The following is a 22,535-nucleotide window of genomic DNA, read 5'->3' on the forward strand; positions in this document are numbered from 1 at the left end:
TTTTTGTTACTTTATACATTGAGTTGAATGGTTTTATGCATTCAATTTTTTTAATTTTAGTTGATTAGCTTTCCTTTTTTCTTCATATTAGCTTTTAAAGTAATGTTCAGGGATCCCTGGGTGGCGCAGCGGTTTGGCGCCCGCCTTTGGCCCAGGGCGCGATCCTGGAGACCCGGGATCGAATCCCACATCAGGCTCCCGGTGCATGGAGCCTGCTTCTCCCTCTGCCTATGTCTCTGCCTCTCTCTCTCTCTCTCTGTGACTATCATAAAAAAAAAAAAAAAAAAAAAAGTCTTAATAAAAAAAATAAATAAATAAAATAAAGTAATGTTCAGTTTGCCAAATGTTACAAATACAGGAGGATGATAATGGCTGTAGAGTTTTTTCATTGCCCCAAGTGTCCTCATGAAAACAGATCAATTGGGATAGCAAAGGAAAGTACCCAGAGACAATGTCTTTAACAAACGAGGGACAAGGCAGTACCTGGAACTCTAGAATATGAATGGGTAGGTCCAAACAACCACACAGGATCCTATAGGTTCTAGCTCCGTGTGGAGGTAGCAAAAGGATGAAAAAGGAGAGTTTTGATGTTTATAAGATCTCAGAAACACAGAACCAGCCAATGAATATTCACCTCCAAAAGAAAATAGTCCCAGCCTAAAATGCACACTCAGTAAGAAACTCTAAAAACCAAGCCAAGCCTGAAATTCTAAAGCCAAAAATTTCAGAAACTTCTTTTTCTGTTACTAATGTCTGACTTTCAAGACTATGACCTTGCTGTGTCTATCAATATTCTGTTTGGAATTCTCTTTGAAGTTATATGATAAAAATCCAAATGTTCCCCAATACAATGAGTATCTCTGAATGAATAAAATCACATCCAAAGATGTGTGAAAAAGAAAATAGTAAGACCTTTAGTAAATAATATTTTTATAATAAAATATTATCCCTATATGTTTCACAGAGACATGTGACTTCCACCTGCCTCTACTAATTTAGAGTATTTCTTTCATAATGAAAAAGCACATTAATATGTTTTCCTAAATCAAAGGTCAATTTTCTCCTTGAGATCAGTTATATCTCTAGAACACGAAAGCAGCTTCCAGCACTATGTATTTAAAATAGTAATCTTTTAAAGTTTTAGCTCCTACCTTTAAATCTTTGATTAATTTTTTTAAAGATTTTATTTATTTATTTGAGAGAAGAGAGAGAGTGTGAGCACGATGTGGGAAGGGGCAGAGAGAGAGGGAGAAGCAGACGCCCTGCAGGGTCTCGATCCCAGGACCCTGGGATCATGACCTGAGCTGAAGGAAGATGCCTAACCAAATGAGCCATCCAGGCACGCCTCTTTGATCATTTTGACATAATTTTGTACGTGATAAGGGTCCAACATCATTCTTTTGCATGTGGATATACAGTTTTCCCAGCACTTTTTGTTGAAGTCTGTACTTTCTACCATTGAATGATCTTGCTGCTCTTGTTGAAAATCATTGACTATATAGGCAGGAGTATATTGGGGGGGGGGGGTCTCTATTTTATTCCATTGGTCTATGTGTATGTCTTTATGCCAGTTCCACACTGTTTCGATTCCTGTAACTTTGTGGTAAGTTTGTGGTAAATGAGGAAGTATGACACCTCCAACTCTTCTCCTCTTTTTCAAGATTGTTTTTGGCATTTTGGGGCCCCTTTTGAATTTTAGATGGATAATTGTATTTATGCAAAAATATCATTAGGATTTTGATAAGGATTGTACTGAGTATGTATATTGCTCTGGATAATATTGACATTTTTAAAAATATTATATTTATTTATTAATGAGACACACACACACACACACACACACACACACACACAAAGAGGCAGAGACACAGGCAGAGGGAGAAGCAGGCTCCATGCAGGGAGCCCGATGCGGGACTCAATCCTGGGTCTCCAGGATCAGACCCTGGGCCAAAGGCGGCGCCAAATCACTGAGCCACCCAGGCTGCCCTAATATTGACATTTTAATAACATTAAGTCTTCCAATCCATAAACATGGAATGTCTTTCCATTTATTTACATCTTATCTTCTTTCAGCAATGTTTTTTACCTTTCCCCCTTCTCATAGAACAATCATACATAGGATTACTTTATTCCTACATCTTCTCAATTGTTTTTTCCCCATATTTGCCCTTTTCCTTTCCTACTTGGCAAGATTTGGCTTTACTCAAGGATCTTTTTGTGATCTTTGTCCAGTTTCATTCTAGTGATAACTACCTTGCTATGATGAATGCCTACATGGACAGTTGTTCATTTGCCTTCTCTTTCTGTACTCATTCAATGTAGATGACATATTCCTTCCTGTAAACCTAGACTACTTCACCAATTTGCTGATCTTTCTAGTGTCCTCACACAACATGTACTTCATCATCCTTTCGGATGGCATTTGTTCAAACATTATACTTCTGTCTCAGCTCTTTGGAAAAAGGGGACGAGGGATCCCTGGGTGGCGCAGTGGTTTGGCGCCTGCCTTTGGCCCAGGGCGCGATCCTGGAGACCCGGGATCGAATCCCACGTCGGGCTCCCGGTGCATGGAGCCTGCTTCTCCCTCTGCCTGTGTCTCTGCCTCTTTCTCTCTGTGTGACTATCATAAATAAATAAATAAATTTAAAAAAAAAAAGGAAAAAGGGGACGACATAATCTTCCTGTGAATGTGGGAAGGTGCATTGAAATGCATTTTATAGTTCTTGCTCTGGTCAAAAGTCACAAAGATTGAACTTCATTTTGGAGGCTGGCACTTCAACGATGGCTGCAAAAGTCTCATCAGTGTTTTTTAGTCGTCAGTGCATATAGTATTCACCTCCTTGTTTAGGTTAATTCTTAAGAATTTTAGTCTTTTTAATGGTATTATAAATAGAATTGGTTTCTTTTTTGGATTGTTCATCGTTAGTGTATATAAACACAATTGATTTTTTTATTGAAGTATAGTTGACATACAGTATTCATTTCAGCTGTACAACATAGTGATTCAACATTTATATACATTATTAAATGATCAGCATTAACTCTGTCACCACACACAGTTATTACAATATTATTGACTATATTCCCTATGCTGTAGTTTGCCTCCCCATGACTTTTAACCAGAAGTTTGTACCTCTTAGTTCTCTTCCATTTATTTCACCCATCCCCTCACCCCCTTCTCTTCTGGCAACCACCAGTTTGTTCTCTGTATTTATGAATCTGTTTCTATTTTGCTCATTCGTTTTGTTTTTAGACTCCACATATAAATGAAATCATATGCTATTTGTCTCTCTCTGTCTAAATTATTTCACTTAGCATAATACCCTCTAGGTCCATCCACATAGCTGCAAATGATAAGACTTCATTCTTTTTTATAGCTGAGTAATATTCCATTTTATGTATATGCCACATTTTATCTATTCATCTATTAATGAACTTAGGTTGCTTCCATATCTTGGCCATTGTAAATAATGCTGCAATAAACATAGGGATGCATATATCCTTTTGAATTAATGTTTTCATTTTCTGGGGTGAATACCCAGAAGTGGAATTGCTAGATCATACAGCATTTGTTTTTATTTTTCTGGGAAACCTCCTTACTATTTTCCATAGTGGATGCACCAATTCACATTCCCGCCAACAGTGCACAGGGATCCCTTTTCTTCACAGCTTCATCAACACCTGTTATTTCTTATTTTTTTGAGACTAGCTATTCTGACAGGTGTGAGGTGATAGCTCGTTTTGGTTTTGATTTGCATTAGAAACACAACTGTGGATTTGTGTGGATTCTGTACCTTATTACTTTGCTGAATTTCTTTTTAAATTATTTTTTGTGTGTGGAACCTTTAAGGTGTGGTACTTATTAGATCATGCATCTTTGAACAGAGATAATTTTACTCTTTCCAATTAGGATGGCTTCCCTCCACTCCCAGTTTGTTTAATTGCTCTGGCTAGAATTTCTAGTGCTATTTTGAATAGTGGCTAAAGCAAGCATCCTTATCTTGTTCCGGAAATTAGAGGAAAAACTTTCTTTCACCATTGATTATGCTGTTATCTGTCAGATTTTCATGTATGGCCTTTATTATGTTGGGGTTGTTTTCCTTCTACTCCTAGTTTTTTGAGTGTCTCACCATAAAAGAGTGTCAAAATTTTATCAAATGCTTTTTTGCATCAGTTGAAGTGGATCATTTCAGTCCACTTAAGTGTCATTATATTAGTCATAATGTTAGTGTCATATATGACATTAATTAGTCATATTAATTTTCATATGTTGAACCATGGTTGCATACCAAGAATAAATCCTAATTAGTATGTATTCTTTTAATATGCTGCTGGATTCAGTTTTCTCGTATTTCAATGAGGACTTTTGTATCGATATTCATAAAGGATATTAGTCTGTAGTTTTCTTTTCTGGCAGTGTCTTTGTCTGGCTCTGGTATCAGGACAAAAATAGAATATCATAAAATAAGTTAGAATGTGTTCTCTCCTTTTCAGTTCTTTGAATTTGAGAATTGGTATTAGTTCCTTAACATTTAGTAGAATTCACCAGTGAAGCCATCAGCTCCAGGGCTTTTCCTTGTCCACAGGTTTTTATTACTGATTTAACCTTACTACAGTTCTACTCAGACTTTCTATTTCTTATTGATTCAATCTAGGTAAGTTATGTGTTTCTAGGTGTTTGTCGATTCCATCCAGGTTATCCAATTAGTTGGTTATCCAATTGTTCCTGGTATCATCTTTTAATCCTTTTTTGTTTCTGTGGATTCAGTAGAAATGTCCCCGGTTCATTTCTAACTAGAAATTTGAGGGATCCCTGGGTGGTGCAGTGGTTTAGCGCCTGCCTTTGGCCCAGGGCACGATCCTGGAGACCCGGGATCAAATCCCACGTCGGGCTCCCGGTGCATGGAGCCTGCTTCTCCCTCTGCCTATGTCTCTGCCTCTCTCTCTCTGACTATCATAAATAAATTTTAAAAAAATTTTTTAAAAGATTTAAAAAATTTTTTTTGAATCTTCTCTCTTTTTTTTTCAGTCAGTCTATATAATGGTTTCTCAATCATGTCACTCTCTTTGAAGAAGCAACTTTTGGGTTTATTTCCAGTATATTTTTCTCTTCTCTATCTCTGCTTTAATCTTTATTATTTCCTTCCATCTGACAGTTTGGGGTTGCTTGTTCTTCTTTTGCTAGTTCCTAAAATTGTGAAGTAGGTGATTGGTTTGAGGTCTCTCTTCCTTTTTAATGTGTTTACAGAGATTAATTTGTCCCTTAGCACACCCTTTACTGCCAGTATGCAGCATTGTGTGTTGTGCCTTAGCTTTTGTTCATCTAAGTATATTCTAATTTCCCTTGTGATTTCTTCTTTGATCTATTGTTTATTTCCACAAATTTGTGAATGTTTCAGTTTGCCTTCTGTTGTCTCTAAATGATATTTTAAATTAATGCATCACATTTTTAAGAATATTCTGCTGGTATTTACGTTAAATGCACTATCTGGAGGTTGTGGTATTTTTCATTGATCAGTCAAGGTACGTTCCACGCCTTTTGAGGCCAAGTCTATCTATGGCAATGCTTGAAAGGTGAAAAGACATGTTAACTTTCAAGCTAAGATTTTCTTACACCAGGGTTTAAGAAAGCTTTGTGAAGTTTATTCCTCCATTTCCAGCACGCAACACTACAAACCTGAGGTATATTTAAGATGTAATACTGGCAAGAAAAGAGAGAGAACCTAACTGTGGAAAAGAGAAAGAAATGAGGGAAGGTTTCCTGGAGGAGTGACATATGAGCCAAGACTGTCCAATAGCAGGAAAGGAGTCAGAACAGCATACTCTCCATTTCCCCAATGTTTTCTGTCTCCGCAATGCCTCCACCTGAGGCCTTCCCCACTAGTGAGTTTCTGCCCCTCCCTGGACCCCACAAGAAATATCGCCTCCACAGAAGCCTTCATGTTCCCCTCCTCCTCCAGCTGCCAGCAGAATTGATTGCTTTCTCCACCCTCTCTAGAGATCACTGAATTACCCCTTAGCATTGAGTCACGTTTTATATACTTATGTATATCTATGCGTGTTTACTTTTTTTCTTTTCCCTGTGAAGGGCCTATTGTTTAATGTTCAGAAATCATTTGGTTGAATCCTCTCCTCTCATAGGTGAGAACACAGAAAGGTTCTGTGCCTAACTCACTATTACAAAAGATAGTTTTTAAAAATCCAACCCTGAGGTGAACTGTTTTGAGGAGAATAGCTAGAACCATGCATATTAAATATATTGTCAAAGGTTCAAAATAAGGGCACCTGGATGACTCAACCGGTTGAGGTCCGCTTTTGGCTCAGATTAGGATCTAACCACCACCCCCTTCAAGAGCTCCCACCTCAGACGGGTCTCTGCTTCTCCCTCTTCCTCTGGCCCTCTGCTCTGTTTTCTCTCTCTCTCAAATGAATAAACTCTTCTTTTTTTTAAAGTTCAAAATAGCCAAGTCAAAAGCAATGAATCACTATTTTGTAAAAACTTATTGTACACATACCAAAAATAGTTTGCAAACCGGGAGCTGTCAAACCAGAGCACAGAATGAGACTTAGGGGTATATTGTTATAAAATAGCTTATGCCGTGAGAAAGCAGTGACTGTTTTTCACAGATTGGCTACAATATAATTTTCAGTGGTTTCTTCATATCAACCATGGGAAACAGTCCAATGTTGCTTATTTCCAGAAGAGCAAGCAAGAAATGATCTTGGCCAAGACAGCCTTGCAAATGCAAAATAAGCTAAATTAAGCTTTGTTTGCATGATCAAACCGGCTAGTTTGCTTAGAATTTTCTTTTTTTTTTTTTCTATTTTTATTTATTTATGATAGTCACACAAAGAGAGAGAGAAAGAGAGGCAGAGACATAGGCGGAGGGAGAAGCAGGCTCCATGCACCGGGAGCCCTGCGTGGGATTCGATCCCGGGTCTCCAGGATCGCGCCCTGGGCCAAAGGCAGGCGCCAAACCGCTGCGCCACCCAGGGATCCCTGCTTAGAATTTTCAAAGCTGGTCTCCTTCGGTGTTGATTGTAACAGACCCAATCTCTCAGTCAATGCAAGACACCCAGCAAAAGTTCCACGAATACAAAGCAGCGCTACCTGGGCGGCACTAGGACCCCAGGGGCACCCGCCGGCGGGTGGTGGCGCCCGTTAGACGTTCGGCGAGAGCGGGGAGCCAGGGGCGGGCGAGGCGGTAGGAGAGGCCGACGGAGGCGGCCGTCCCGATCCGCCCCCCGGGCCGCGAGGAGGTGCTCAGGTGTGCGGGGAATGGGGTCCGGCAATCCCGGCGCGGCCGCCGCCCCGCGGCGCACGTTCCGGTCGCGGCGACGCTGAGGGCCCCGGCCGTCTCCCGGGGCGCGGCGCGCGGTGGACAGGCCTGTCGTAACCGCGAGAGGAGAGCGCGCGCTTCCGCGGGGACAGCAGCCTGTCAGAGCCGGGGCGGCGGCGGGGCCTGGGACCCGGCGGAGCGAGTCCCCGCGCGGACGCGAACGGAGGGGCGGGGCTTGGGGGCGGGGCGAGCGAGGGCAAGACCGGAAGGGGCGGGACCGAGAGACCGCGCTGTCGGGGCTGGCCCCTGGGGGCTGAGAGGTGCTGACGGGCCCTTCGGGACGGCGTTGTGGGAAGAAACGCCGTGGGGAAGGCGGATCTGAGATATTCGAGGGGCCCCAGGTTACTCTAAAGCATCTGGAGCCGACGAGAAGGCGCTGGTTTCCGGGGGGGAATCCGGGGAGACGAGAGCGAAGGAGGGAATCGCAGGAACCCGGACAGCTGTGCTGTTTGACCCAGAACAGCCTGCCAAGGAAACCAGAAGGTGAAGAGCAGGTACTAGGAGAAGCGCCCCGAGACGTGTTCCAGAGGCTGAGGTTGAGAGGGTGACCTAAGCCAGCGGTGGCAATGACTTAACAAGATGAAGGAAAGGCGGGTTGAACTGTGTGTTCGGAAATCGGGGAGGCTTGGGGAGGCTGGCTGGCTGCAGGATGGGGAGCAGGAGAGTACCAAGGGGGGCCGAGAAGTAAGGGCGGTGAGGAGGAGTGTGAAGCCTAAGCCCCTTGGGGGCTGGGATGGCATTTTACCTTGATTTCCCGTCGCTGGTACAGAGTAGTGTTTGAGCTAAATGGCATTTTCTTGAAGGTGATTAGCTTCCGGATAGCAGTGCTGGATGCCAGCCTGAGGAGTGTGGATTTATCTTCTAGGCCAATGAGTCCCAAGTCCTGCTCACCGGAATCTCCTAGAAACCTTGCCTGAAGCACAGATTCCCCAAATCACTGCCCAGAGATTCAGATTCAGTGGGTGGCGAGGTCTGGAAATCTGTTTTCTTAATGAGTTCCCAACTGATTCCCATGTAGCCAGGTAACACCTGGCAGATCCTGAAGATTTCTTTTTTTCAGTTTTATTGAGGTGTAATTGACAAATAGGAATTATAAATATATTAATTATATATGTTTAAGGTGTTCAACTTGATGTTTTGATATATGTCTACATCGTGGAATGATTACACAATCGAGCTAATTAACATACCCATCATCTCAGACAGTAGCCAGTGTCTGTCTCTCTGTGTGTGTGTGTGTGTGTGTGTGTGTGTGTGTGTGTTGACAACACTCGAGGTCTACCCTGAACACATTTCAACTATGCAGTACAGTATTGTTAACCATATCACCACGCTCTACGGTAAGATCTCCAGAACTTAATCATCTTGGATAATTGAAAATTTCTACCTTTTGACCAGTTGCTCCCCATTTCCACCTCCCTCTAACCCCGAGTTACCACCATTCTGCTCTCTGCTTCTAGGAGTTTAACTATCTTAGATTCCACATGTGAGTAAGATCATGCAGTATTTGCCTTTCTGTGTCTGCCTTCTTTTACTTAGCATAATGTTAGCTATATAGCTCGTTAGCATATGTATTATGTATAATAACATAATATTTTAATATACAATATATATTCATAGGTATATACAATGGATATATACTTAGAAGTGGGATTGCTGGATCATATGGTAGTTCTATTTTTAATTTTTTGAGAACTCTCCACAGTGTTTTCCATAATGGTTGTACCAATTTACATTCCCTCTACCAGTGTACAAGGATTGCCTCTTCTCCACATCCTTAGCAACACTTACCTTTTGTATTTTGATAATAGCCATTCTAACACATGTGAGATGCTGTCTCGCTTTGTATGTCGAGCTTTTCCCATTTTTCTTCTAAATTTTATGGTTTCAAGTCTTACATTTAAGTCTTTAATCCATTTTGAGTTGATTTTTGTATATGTACGAGACAAGGGTCTAGTTTCATTCTTCTGCATACAGATATCCAATTTTCCGAACAATATTGAAGAGACTCTCCCTTCCCCATTGGGCATTTTTGAAACTCTTGTTGAAGACTAATTCACCATCGATGCACTGATTTATTTCTTTGCCCTCTATTCTGTTCCATTCACCTATATGTCTGTTTTTATACCAGTAGCATACTGTTTTGATAACTTTGTGGTGCATTTTGAAGTTAGGTGGGGCCTCTCTCCCATGGGGCTAAGAGGTCCCTTTTCTCCTTAGCCAGGGATGGAGGCCAAGATCAGCCTTTGAGGATCATTGTCAGGGCTGCCACAAGCTGGCAGCCTTGTTTTCCTGCCTCAGACATCTGTAGTTGCTGGGAGCCCCTGCTTGATCCATATCAAGCATGCTAGCCCCACAGCCAGACTAGGGTCTGAACTGGCAGCATGGAGCCTCTGGCTCTCCTTACATAGTGCCAGGCTCTCATGAGCTGATCCTGGCCTGTGTTGCCCCAAAAGTAACTTGGCCCCTGCCTACTCTATAGGCAACACCTAACACACCTAAACAGGTAGTCGTCTACCTCAAAGATGCCTTTGAAGGAGTGGGGCCTCTCACCTCCTGCTTTCCTACTAAACAACTTCTTTGGCCCTAGGGGATTCACTGGGAGAAGAGAGGGTTCCAAAAGTGGGGGACTTCTGTTGTAAAAGAGGCTTCTGAGGCCACCTCGCTCAGGGAGGGTCACCATTTTCCCCTGTGTGGATTAGCTTGGGTGTTACCAGACCACTCTATCCACCCACTCAGAGTTGTGTCTCCTGCAGAGAGTCCCATACAGCATTGTGAGGCATGGGATGGTGAGGAAGAGTCATGAGTGGGTGCTGGAGAAGGAGCACCACAGACATCAGGACAAAGAATCAGACCTGACACTCACTACATCAGCCGCAAGTGCAAGTCCCGTTTGTAAGCAGTTTATTGTATCCAATTGGACAGTTTGGGCTCCCCACACTTGCCATGTGAAGTTTTCTGTGTTGAAGTACTTTCATCAGCTGACAAAATAACGTTTTAGAAAAGTTTTAAAGTTCTAACAGTTTTTCTTCACTAATAAAAATTCTGAAAGCAGGATGCCTGGGTGGCTCAGTGGTTGAGCATCTGCCTTCGGCTGGGGTCGTGATCCCGGGGCCCTGGGATCGAGTCCCACATCAGGCTCCCCGCCTGGAGCCTGTTTATTCCTCTGCCTGTGTCTCTGCCTCTCTCTCTGTGTCTCTCATGAATAAATAAATAATTTTTTTTTAATTCTGAAAGCATCAAAAAAAAAAAATTCTGAAAGCATCTTTTTTTTTTTTGTCCTAAAAGCAATAATCCACTTTCTGTGGGAAAAAAAAAAATAGGAAGATTGTTTTGGCTATTTGGGATGTTCTGTGCCTCATGTAATTAAGATTATTTTTTTTATTATCTGTAAAGAATACCATTGGGATTTTGATATGAATTGCACTGAATCTGTAAATCACCTTGGGTGGTCTGGACATTTTAACAGTATTCTCCCAATCCATGAACATTGAAGTCTTTTCATTTATCTGTATCTGCTTTGGTTTCCTTCATCAATGTTTTACAATTTTCAGTGGCCAAGTTTTTCATTTCTTTGATTAAGTTTATTACTAAGTATTTTAGTCTTTTTGTTGCTATGTGATTAAGATTGTTTCCTTAATTTTCTTTTCAGATAATTCATTGTTAGTGTACAGAAACATCACTGGTTTTCATATGTTGATTTTGTTTCCTACAACTTTACTGGATTCATTTATTAGTTCTAATAGTTTTGTTGCTGTTGAGTCTTTGGAATTTTCTAAATATATGATCATGTCATCTGAAAACAGAGATAAATTTATATCTTCCTTTCTGTTTTGAATGCCTTTCATTTCTTTTTAATTGCCCTGGCTAGGATTTCCAGTACTATGTTGAGTAGAAGTGGAGAGAGTGGGTATCCTTGCCTTATATCAGATCTTAGAAGAAAAGCTTTCAAGTTTTCGTCATTGATTATGATGTTAGCTGTGGGGGCTTTTAATATATGGTCTTTATTGTGTTGAGGTAAGTTCCTCTACATCTATTTTGCTTATAGTGTTTATCCCAAATGGATGTTGTCAAATGCTTTTTCTGTGTCTGTTCATCTGTCATGAGATGATGATGTTTATCTTTCATTCTGTTAATATGGTGTGTCACATTGATTTGCCATTATTGAACCATCTTTAATCCCACAGATAAATCCCACTTGGTCATGGTGTATAATCCTTTTAATGTGCTGTTGAATTGGTTTGCTAATATTCTATTGAGTATTTTAACATCTGTGTTCATCAGGGATATTGGTCTGTGGTTTTCTTTTCTTCGTGTTGTCTTTGTCTAGCTTTGGTATTAGGGTGGTGGTGGGCTCATAAATGGTTTGGAAGTGTTCCTTCCTTTTTTTGGAAGAGTTTTAGGATGATTGATACTAATTTTCTTTGAATGTTTGATAGAATTCACCCATGAAGCCATCTGGTCCTGGGCTTTTCCTTTTTGGGAGGTTTTTAATTACTCCTTCAATTTTCTTATTTGTTATTGGTCTGTTCAGGCTTTCCATTTCTTCTCAATTCCTCTTGTTATATGTTTCTTTTTTTTTTCCAATTTTTATATGTTTCTAAGAGCTTCTCCATTTCTTCCAGGTTATCCAATTTGTTAGTATATCATTGTTCATAAAGTTCCCTATGGTTGGGACACCTGGGTGGCTCAGCAGTTGAGCATCTATGCCTTTGGCTCAGGTCGTGAACCCATGGTTGTGGGATCAAGTCCCACATCGGGCTCCCCACATGGAGCCTGCTTCTCCCTCTGCCTCTGTCTCTGCCTCTCTCTCTCTGTGTCTCTCATAATTAATTAATTAATTAATTGGTTAATAAAATTCCCTATGGTCTTGTTTATTTCCGTGGCATCCATTTAATGTCTGCTCTTTTGTTTCTGATTTATTTCAGTCTTCTCTCTTTTCTGTCTTGTTAAGGGTTTATCAATTTTTTTATTCTATCCTCTATTTTATTTATTTTTGCTGTATTATTTCTTTCTATCTTCTAACTTGCAGTTTGGTTCGTTCTTTTTCTAGTTCCTTAAGGTGTAAAGTTTGATTGTTTATTTGAGACCTTTTTTTTTTGCTAAAAACTTCCCTCTTAGTATTACTTTTGCTGCATCCCATAAGTTTTAGTGTGTTGTGTTCTCTTTTTTCTTTTTCTTTTTTTTTTTTTCCACTGAAAAGTTTTATGCCTTTTGGATAGAAATGGGAATTTATTTGCCAGGAAGGATGATCCCATCACACTTCTACTGCAACCAGCACATGGCATCTCTTTGCTGATTCTGTGTTTGGCCCCAATGCAGCCTGTCCTGCGCTTCTTGTCTGCAGTGCTGAAACCTGGCCTACACAGAAGTCCAGGCCATAGATACCAATGCTTGGGTCATATTTAATCCCCAGATCAGTGTGCTCCTGGATCCCCAAACCAAAGTTTCCAGTATCAGAGAGGTTATTTTTTCTTAACTCATACTCTCGCACCTTTAGACCTTTCTCCAAGATTTCTTCTGCCTTGGACCTAAGGACTGTGCAGTGGACAGCAATCTTTTCATTTCTCCCAATACCAGGGAATCGCACTATGTATCTAGCTTTGGAGAACACAGAGTTGACCTGTGAGCTACTCCAGCACCTTGGCTGCCTGGGTCAGTCTCTCTCCACTCTCCCCCACACAGATGTTGAGTCAGAACTTGCAGATGTGAAGTTCCCACATGGGGTTCTCCTTTCTACCTTAATCCTGTGCCATGGTGGAGAACAGCATATATTGTGTTTTCATTTTCCTTTTCTGAAGATATTTTTAAAAATCCCTTTTGACCAATGGTTGTTGAAGAGTGTGGTCTTTAGTTTCCACGTATTTGCGAAATTTCCCATTTTCTCATTGCTTTTGGGTTTGTTTCATTCCATCATGATTGCAAAAGATACTTGGTATGATTTTGATCTTCTTAACTTTGTTAAAACGTGTTTTTTGACCCAACATGTGTTTGATCCTGGAGAATGTTCTATGTATGCTTGAGAAGAATATGTATTCTTATGCTGTTGGATAGAAAGTACTATGTGTGTCTTTTAAGTCCATTTATTCTATAGTGTTGTTTAACTCCACTGTTTATTGATTTTCTGTCTGGAAATTCCACTCAGTATTGAAAGTGTGTTGAAGTCTCCTACTATTATTGTATTGCCATCAAGTTCTCCTTTCAGACCTGTCAATATTTGTTCTTTATACTTAGGTGCTCTGATGTTGGGTGCATTTATATTCACAATTGTTATATCTTCCTATTGAATTGACCCTTTTATCTTAATGTAATGACCTTCTTTGTCTCTAAAGACAGGCTTTAATTAAGGTCTATTTTGTGTGATATAATTATAGCTACCCTTACTTTCTTTTGGTTACATTTAGCTTGGAGTATCTTTTTTTTTTTTTTTTTCATTCCTTCATTTCAGCTTCTATGTATCTTTAAACCTAAAGGAAGTTTCTTATAAACTGCATGTAGTCGGATCTTGGGTTTTTTTAATCCACTTAGTCACTCTTTGTCTTTTGATTGGGGGGTTAAACCATTTACTTTTACAGTAATTATTGATTGAGAAGGATTGTTACCATTTTGTTCATTGCTTTCTGTTTGTCCCAATTTTAGTATATGTGCTGCTGCAGCAAGCACACTTTCTGTTTGTCTTATAGTTCTTTGTCCCTCTTTTTCTCTACCTTCCTTTGCGTTTATCTTTTTTTTGTATTGATAGGCTTTAGTTATTTCCTTTTTCTTTTGTGTAGCTTCTATACGTATTTTCTTTGTAGTTATCATGGGGCTTATTCTAGTTATAACACTCTGTTTTAAGCTGATAACAACTTAATATCACTTGCATACAAGAACTCTACACTTTTACCTCTCCCGCCCCCACATTATATGTTATTGATATCACAGTTTATATGTATTTATATTGTGTATCCATTAATATGATTTTGGTTATAGTTATTTTAATGCTTTTGTGTTTTAACTTTTACACCAGAATTAAAAATGATTTTCTCGGGCAGCCCTGGTGGCGCAGCAGTTTAGCACCGCCTGCAACCCAGGATGTGATCCTGGAGACCCGGGATCAAGTCCCACGTCAGACTCCCTGCATGGAGCCTGCTTCTCTCTCTGCCTGTGTCTCTGCCTCTCTCTCTGTCTCTCTCTCTCTCTCTGTGTCTCTCATGAATAAATAAATAAATAAATAAATAAATAAATAAATAAATAAATAAAATCTTAAAAAATATATTTTCCCATCACTGTTACAGTGATATAGCATTCCATATTTGTCTATATTTTCACCTTTACCAATATGTTTCATACTTTCTTAAATTATCATTTTTCTATAGCATTCTTTCATTTCACTTCCCTCTAACATTTTTTATAAGGCAGGTCTTAGTGGTGATGAACTTCCTCAGCATTTGTTTGTCTGAAAAAGTCTTTATCTTCCCTTCTTTTTCGAAGGACAGTTTTGCTGGATAAAGCATTCTTAGTTGGCAGGGTTTTTTTGTTTCAGCACTTTAAATATATCATCATCCCACTCTTTTTGGCCTGCCATGTTTCTGCTGAAAAATCTAATGGTAGTTTTATTGGTGTTTCTCAGTATGTGACAAGTTGTCCTTTTCCTGCTGCTTTCAAAATTCTCTTTGTCTTTGACTTTGATAATTTAATGTGCCTCAGTGTGGGTTTCTTTGGGTTCATCTTCTTTAATATTCTTTAGGCATCTTGGATCTGGATGCCTGTTTCCTTCCTCAGTTTTGGGAAGTTTCCAATATTATTTCTTTGAATAAGCATTCTGCCCCTTTGTCTATCTTCCTCCTCTAAGACTCCCATAATGTGTATATTGGGCCATTTGATGATGTCTCGAATCCCTTAAGCTATCTTTATTCATTCTTTTTTCTTTTGGCTTCTCTGGATGATTTCCAGTAACTTGTTTTCTTTTTTCTTTCTTTTTTTTTTTCTGTGACTTGTTTTCAGTTTCACTGATCCTTTCTTCTACTTGCTCTAGTCTGCTGTTGAACACCTCTGTTGAATTTTTCAGTTCAGTTATTGGGTTTTCAACTCTATGATTTCTGTTTGATACTTTAAAATTTTTCTCTTTGTTGAAATTTTCACTTTCTTCATGCTTTGCTCTCCTAACCTCAGTGAGCATCTTAATGACTATTATTCTGAATTCTCTGTGGAGTGAATCACATATCTCCATTTCATTAGGATTGATTTCAAGATATTTATATTGTTCATTTGTTTGGAATATATTTCCTTGTTTCTTCATTTTCTTTGACTCTGTTGATGCCTGTGCTTTAGAAAAAATAGCCACCTCTCCTAGTCTTCATAGACTGGCTTCATACAAGAGATGACCCTTGCCAGTCATCCCAACCAAAGATTAGGAGGGTCTTTCAAATATTTTTTTAAAAGATTTTATTTATTTATTCATGAGAGACACAGAGAGAGAGAGGCAGGACACAGGCAGAGGGAGAAACAGGCTCCACACAGGGAGCCCGACATAGGACTTGATCCTGGGTCTCCAGGATCATGCCCTAGGCTGAAGGTGGCACTAAACCGCTGAGCCACCGGGGCTGCCCGGGTCTTTCAAATCTTAATGTGTGTTTCCAAACCACTGTCTGTGTTCTTAGCAGCCACCAGGAATCTAGAGTGTGACAAGTCCTATTAGTGCTCCAAGACAGGTGAGGTAGAAGCCAATTCCCTGAGTAGTAGCTGGAAAAGTTGGGTGCTTCATGAGTGATCCAAGGAACATTCTTTCCTCAGGGATATTCTGGGAGTTAGAATTTATCACTCATTCTGCACTAGGCCAAGAAGAAGAGCTGTGACAAATGTCTGTATTCTTGTTCAGACCACATACTTTTAAACCATTGCTTTGCTCTCTGTAGCCCCCAGTGGCCTAATGAATGTTAAGCCCTGTCAGCTCTCAGAGACTGGTGAGTTGGAAGCGAGTCTTTCCAGTAGCATCTGGAAAAGTTGCAAGGCTAGATATATATTCCAACTCCTTCCAGGAAGAAGCTGGAGGCTTGATTTTACTTCTGGAACAAGCCAGGGGGAAGAGCTGCAGAAAGAGCCCACATCCTCATTCAAGCTTTCGGGAGACTAGTGATTACCTGCCTTATCAGCTCCCAGAAACAAGTAAGTTAGAGGCTAGACCTTTGGGCATTAGTAAGAAAAGTCAGGATGCTAGATGTGCAGTCTAATTCCTTCCAGGGAGATGTTGGACGCTGCGCTTTATCACTCAAGTGAACCAGGGAAGAAGGAGCCATAGGAGGAGCCCATAGACCTATTCAAAACCACCACTTGTTCTCTGTAGTCCCGAGGAGACTAGACCATCTGTATCTACTAGCCTAATTACATCATTTATATTTTAAACAGCTAGAAATCAACTCTATAATGAAAATGTCTAAGAAACAATAATCTCATGTGCCATTAGCTTTTCTCTTTACAATTTTTTTTAAAGATTTTATTTATTGATTTCATGAGAGACACAGAGAAAGGCAGAGACATAGGCAGAGGGAGAAACAGGCTCCCTGCAGGGAACCTAATGCGGGACTCTATCCTAGAACCCCAGGATTATAACCTGAGCCAAAGGCAGATGCTCAACCACTGAGCCACCCAGGTGCCCTCTCTTTACAATTCTTAGTCAAGCCTAAAGTGAACATCTCCCCTTTGAAGAATGGACCTCTATAGCACCTGAGCCTTCTTGTCTACCATGTGACAGATTTCTATCCAGGCTACATTCAACCCCACTGGTTCCTGAATGGACAGCAGGAAAACAGCTAGAGTTATGTCCACCAACCTGATCCTAATAAAGACTGGATCTTCCAGATCCTGGTGATACTGGCAATGACCCTTCACCAGAGAGATGGCTACACTTGCCAAGTAGAGCACCCCAGCCTGGATGGTCCTGTCACTGTGGAGTGGAGTGAGTTACTCTCTGAGTTAGGCCCTAAATTCTGAAAAACAGGGAATATTCTAGTTCTGGGATCTACTCATTTTGTCACAGGTCTATACGTGGGGGCCATACCTATCTCCATCTTTTTCCTAGAGAAGTCCCTGAGAATAGTTTAGAGCTGGGGCAGCAGAGACTTGCCCACCCTGTCCTAGGAAATACTAATGATTCATAGATCTCTGCCCATGTCAGAAAACCTAGGAAACTCAAACACCTTCCTGAATTATCCTCACATGTGAGAACTGTTAAATGCCTTCAGCCTTTTAGCTTATGTGAGTTATTTTGAGAGGCAGCTACCAGAATCGGCATGTGTGTGTCCTTTTGGAAGTCACAGCCTAATTTTCAGAACTTGGGGGTTCTTTCTAAATTTCCTCCTCCTTCAAGTTTTATATCTCTCACAGACCTCATATTGGTATTCTATATTAAGCCCCAGAATCTCAGACAGTACGTGAGGGGTGGTGCAGCAGGTAGAGGTGAAAATGACCCCTGGTCTGTGTTTCCCTGAGATACACAGATTCTGCTCAGAGAAATACTGGCTAGACTCTCAGGCTTTGTGCTGGGGCTCATCTTCCTTGTAGTGAGCATCTGAGTGCATACTAGGAGCAAGAGAGGTAAGAAAACCTGAGAGATGGCTGAGGTTTGCTTTCCCCTGACTTACTCAACCATCTTCAATTAAAAAACTGATACAGAAAAACAATACCAGAGAATCCTGGAGTTCACTGAAATCAGATTGTTGGGAAGCAAAAATGGCTTGTAGGAAGAGAGAAATCCCAGGCCAGAATTTTATCCCAACCAGATGTATGGAGTCTCCAAATACTCTGGTCATGTCTGAGTTCATTTAGTAATGAATTAGTCTTCAGCCAGCCCCTGCCTTACTTCCCAGTGATTGGACCATGGCAATGGAGATGAGATGGGAAAGTTTATCTAATTGTCTAAGATTCTGTTATTAGGTGAATACATTCCCTTTTCTCCTTTCATTATTCTGTGATGAGGATCTTGAAAACCAGGTAATACTCCTGCTTCTTTTTCTTGGGAGTGGGTTGCAGAAAGTCCTTTCATTGCATCCTGACTCTGAGACGCCTACTGGGAAGAAGCATACAAGTGTGGAAATGAGCATTACTTTGCTCCATTGATGAAGGAAGCCCAGAGAAACTCTTATTTTTCATCAGGCTAAGACTCAATCTCTCACGAAATTTCTCTTTCCTGAGATTTAGAGTAAGAAATGTCAACAACCTGAGACAACTTTTCCTTTTACCTCCGCTAGGGTTCCTGATCTGACCCAAAGACCTGCATGTGACCTGGAACAAGCATTTTTCTATCTTTCCTCAGTCCCAGAGGCTGGTTCCGGAAAAGACTTCAGCCTCCCAAGAACATGTTACTGCCAAGTAATTGCTCTGAAACTAGTTTCTATAGTTGTTCTCTTTGATTCCATGCACACTTTCTCTCGGGGCTTCTATCCAAGTTCCTTTAGGGTAGTTCCATGAGTAATAAAAAGCCAATGTTAAAGCATATTCTCTTAAGAATATGCACCAAGTCATCTCTGCCACTGCCTTTGTGTGAGGATTTTGGCAAACAGTAGGAGTTCATGAAGAAGTTCATTGTTGTGTATACACAGGCAAGAAGGAAAATGTGAAAAGGGGATATTCTAACTATTGGGAAGGGTGACAAATTGGACATGGACCTCCTCTGAATTCATACTCTATCTTTGGGCTGCCCCATATTTGTATTTGATACTTTCATTCCTGGAGGCCTGGGACCATTCTTAGTTATTCAAGGATGAGCAGATGGTGAATACAGCACTGACTCAACATACATGAAGACTGTTTTACCATTACCATTAAGAAATCAAATTAAGGGGTGCCTGGGTGGCTGAGTTGGTTGAGCATCTGACTCTTGATTTCCTCTCAGGTCATGCTCTGAGGGTCCCAGAATGAAGCCCCGTATCAGGTTCTACACTCAGCAGGGGGCAGGGAGGTTTGGCTTCTCTGCGTCTCTCTATCTCTCTCTCCTGCCCCTCCCCCCTCTAAAATAAATAAATAAATCTTTTTAAAAAATCAAATTAAGATCAGAATTTAAAATTGGAAATATAATGTAATAAACCTAAACCCTTTTCTTTGATACCATGATAGTCTTTGACCAAACAAGGCTTAGCCTTTTTTTTTTTTTAATATTTTATTTATTTATTCATGAAAGACAGGCAGAGACATAGGCAGAGGGAGAAGCAGTCTCCCTGCAGGAAGCCTGATGTGGGACTCGATTCCAGGATCCCAGGAATGGCTCACAACCTGAGCCACCCAGGCAGATGCTCAACCACTGAGCCACCCAGGCGCTCACAGGCTTAGCCTTTTTAATGCAACAATTTATAGAAGATGCGTCATCAGACCACCAGGCTTCCTGTCGTAGTAATTCACATAGTGTTAAAATGCTCAAAGAAATAGATGCAGTTCTCTTTTTTAAACATACGTCTGCTTTTACAATCCAAAATGATTACAGGTTTTCTGTTTTACGTGAAATTATCCTGAAAGCCGAGCTAGATTCTAAGTAGTTCTTTTTGCATAAAGCATGGAGTATGACCTCCTGAGGCACATACTGGGGACTCAGAAGATCTCTGACATACCCAGGTGATGCCTCCTCTCTCCCTGCCTCCTCACAAGCAGCTCTTGCCTCTTGTTTGCCCCTGGGCCCCCCTGCTCCATCAGTTCCCACTGCTTGCTCCTCTCACACTGCTCCCCTCCCATCATGCCCTGCATGGGACCAGCTTCCCCCATTTCCAAGAGAGGTTGAGGCTGAAGATGCAGAAGTGGGTGTTACTGACACAGGAGTTAGCATAGTTGGGGTCTGTAGAAAGGTTGGGGTGATTAAGTGTGGGAGCCCAGGAAGAAAGGCCCTGAGCATGGCAAACCAACCATAACTCCCATAACTCATTATGTATGTGCATTGCTTTGTTTAATTCTAATTACTCAGGGATAAGGACATGGTTTTTTCTTTACTTATCTGTTCCAGGTGCATCTGCAGTGGCCACTGTGAGCCAGACAGTGAGGAGAAAATGAGGCAGAGCAGGGCAGGGAGGAGCTCTGAATCCAGGATTCATTTCCCTATCTGGTGAAGGGAGAAGAGGTGGAAGTGAAACCGCTCAACAGGGCTCACCCAACCAGAAAACATCAGAAGGGGCATCTCAGTGTCTGGGAAACAAGCTAGAACCAACATAGCTGAGAAAGCCCCAACCTATATGGGGTTCAGGGGTAAGAGGAAGAAAATAAAAATGGAGACATGATAATCACCTTCCTTTCAATGGAGTTGATAGGAAATACATCTTTGAAATTGATCAAATTAAAAAGATTTTTAATTTGTAAGTAACTTGTGAATGGATAATTTTCTTCATGATTTCATGTTGATTTTTTGTATCAATATAATAATCCACTTGATTGTTATTAAATAATGTTATATTTTACCCTTTTGTTCTTTTGATAATTTTGGAGGAATCTGATGTTTCCAGACATATAATCAGAATGCAAAAAATATTATTTCACTTCTAAATATTATTCCTTTTTATTTCTTTTTTTCTGCTTTAATCTTTTTTTAAAGATTTTATTTATTTATTTCTGAGAATACACAGAGAGGAGAGAGAGAAGCAGAGACACAGGCAGAGGGAGAAGCAGGCGCCATGCAAGGAGCCTGACATGAGACTCAATCCCGGGTGTCCAGAATCAGGCCCTGGGCCGAAGGCGGCGCTAAACCACTTGAGTCACCCGGGCTGCCCTTTTTTTCTGTTTTATTTCTTCTTGAAATTTTTATCTTCTTTATACGAGATGTCTCTAATATTTTACTACTTAGTATAAAATTAATTCTTTGCTTTATAAATTTTTAAAAAATAAATATGTCTTTTTTATAAATTTGTGTAGAACTGTAGTAAAAGCCCCTGATACTTCTTAACAAAATGATAGAACTTAATTGTTAAAATTAATTGTATGTTGTATTTATTCAACTGTTTTTGTTTTGAATTAAACTTGCAATATAATAATGAACATTTCTTGATTCCTTACTATGTGCAAGACTCTGTTTTAAGAGCTATACAAATACTGAGTATTATCCCAATTAGATTTCCCAATAAACCAATGACATTCACTCCATAGTAATCTCCATTCTACATGAGAGGAAACTAGTCACAGTGGGTTAAAAAAAAAAATCAGGAACACATATCAGGAATCACCTGTAAATTAGTTCTCACAATATATTGTGAGAACTATATTTGATGTTTAAAAATTCCACCCCCTCCAAAAAAATATTAAAATGCAAAGAAAGTATGGACCCCAAAGGTTAAAGGTAGGGAGTCTGATCCCCCTAGATTTTCAACACCCTGCTTAGAACTTGCTCTGTCCCAGAACATGTCCATGCAAGGGGGGTGGCGTTCTCCATGGAAAGGGAATGACATTCCTTAGGATCTGCTCCTAGGGCAGCCCCAGTGGCGCAGCGGTTTGGCGCCGCCTGCAGCCCAGGGTGTGATCCTGGAGACCCGGGATCGAGTCCCACATCGGGCTTCCTGCATGGAGCCTGCTTCTCCCTCTGCCTGTGTCTTTGCCTCTCTCTCGCTCTCTCTGAATGAATAAATAAGTAAATTAAAAAAAAAAAAAAAAGAGTTCAGGATCTGCTCCTACGGAGGAAAATATATAAACAATCAAGACTTTTGGCTCACCCAGTTGCTCAAAATGAGGATCCCTTTCATCATACTGTTTTCGGTGAATCTTAACACCTTAAAGAATCATGTGCTTTATACCAAATTTCTGTCTGGTGACAATTCCTACTAATTGGTTCCTTTCTCAGAATGTGGCCACACCCAGAGGATATGGGAGGCTGTCCAGGCTCATTGTCTCTAATATTTTAATATTATAGTATATAGTATATAAATTAATATATTAATATATTTTAGGAGTGGGGCCCATTGAGTGAGAGCCTTTCCCAGGCTCCAAGATAGTGGTCCTGAGGATCACTGGGGTCCCAGGAATGGCAGCTCTCATGATGTCCTTAGTGATGCTGAGCTCCCCTTTGATTCAGAGCAGAGACATGCCAGGTAAGTGCAGAGCTGCTGCGCTTAGAGGATCCAGTTCAGGGTAATGAGCTTAGGGAGCTTTCCATGTGGGAAAAGAGAAAGTCTGAGAAAGACTTTGGGGCCCTGACATCGTGCAAGGGCTACTATTCTCACCAGAAAGAGAAGAAGATCAGGGTGTGCCTGT

At 40.7% G+C, this 22,535-nt stretch overlaps 1 long non-coding RNA gene, 1 other non-coding gene and 1 pseudogene across 9 annotated transcripts; 2 read left to right on the forward strand and 1 right to left on the reverse strand.

Moving 5' to 3' along the window:
• Positions 1-7,148: 7,148 nt before the first annotated feature.
• LOC102152980 lies at positions 7,149-21,329 on the forward strand. 8 transcript variants are annotated; one of them, XR_005367555.1, is made up of 4 exons: positions 7,149-7,268; positions 16,361-16,487; positions 18,569-18,689; positions 20,308-20,755. It is a non-coding gene; the product is annotated as an uncharacterized LOC102152980 (long non-coding RNA). The 8 variants fall into 8 exon arrangements; XR_005367552.1 differs by lacking the exons at positions 7,149-7,268; positions 16,361-16,487 and adding exons at positions 7,537-7,834; positions 20,921-21,329 and having other exon boundaries at positions 20,308-20,653; XR_005367551.1 differs by lacking the exons at positions 7,149-7,268; positions 16,361-16,487 and adding exons at positions 7,537-7,834; positions 20,912-20,952 and having other exon boundaries at positions 20,308-20,653.
• LOC119874355 lies at positions 9,519-9,647 on the forward strand. Its single transcript, XR_005368222.1, has one exon.
• LOC100684308 lies at positions 12,573-13,096 on the reverse strand (annotated as a pseudogene).
• Positions 21,330-22,535: the final 1,206 nt, after the last annotated feature.

This window comes from Canis lupus, chromosome 12, assembly GCF_011100685.1.
Source record: "Canis lupus familiaris isolate Mischka breed German Shepherd chromosome 12, alternate assembly UU_Cfam_GSD_1.0, whole genome shotgun sequence".
NCBI lineage: Eukaryota > Metazoa > Chordata > Mammalia > Carnivora > Canidae > Canis > Canis lupus.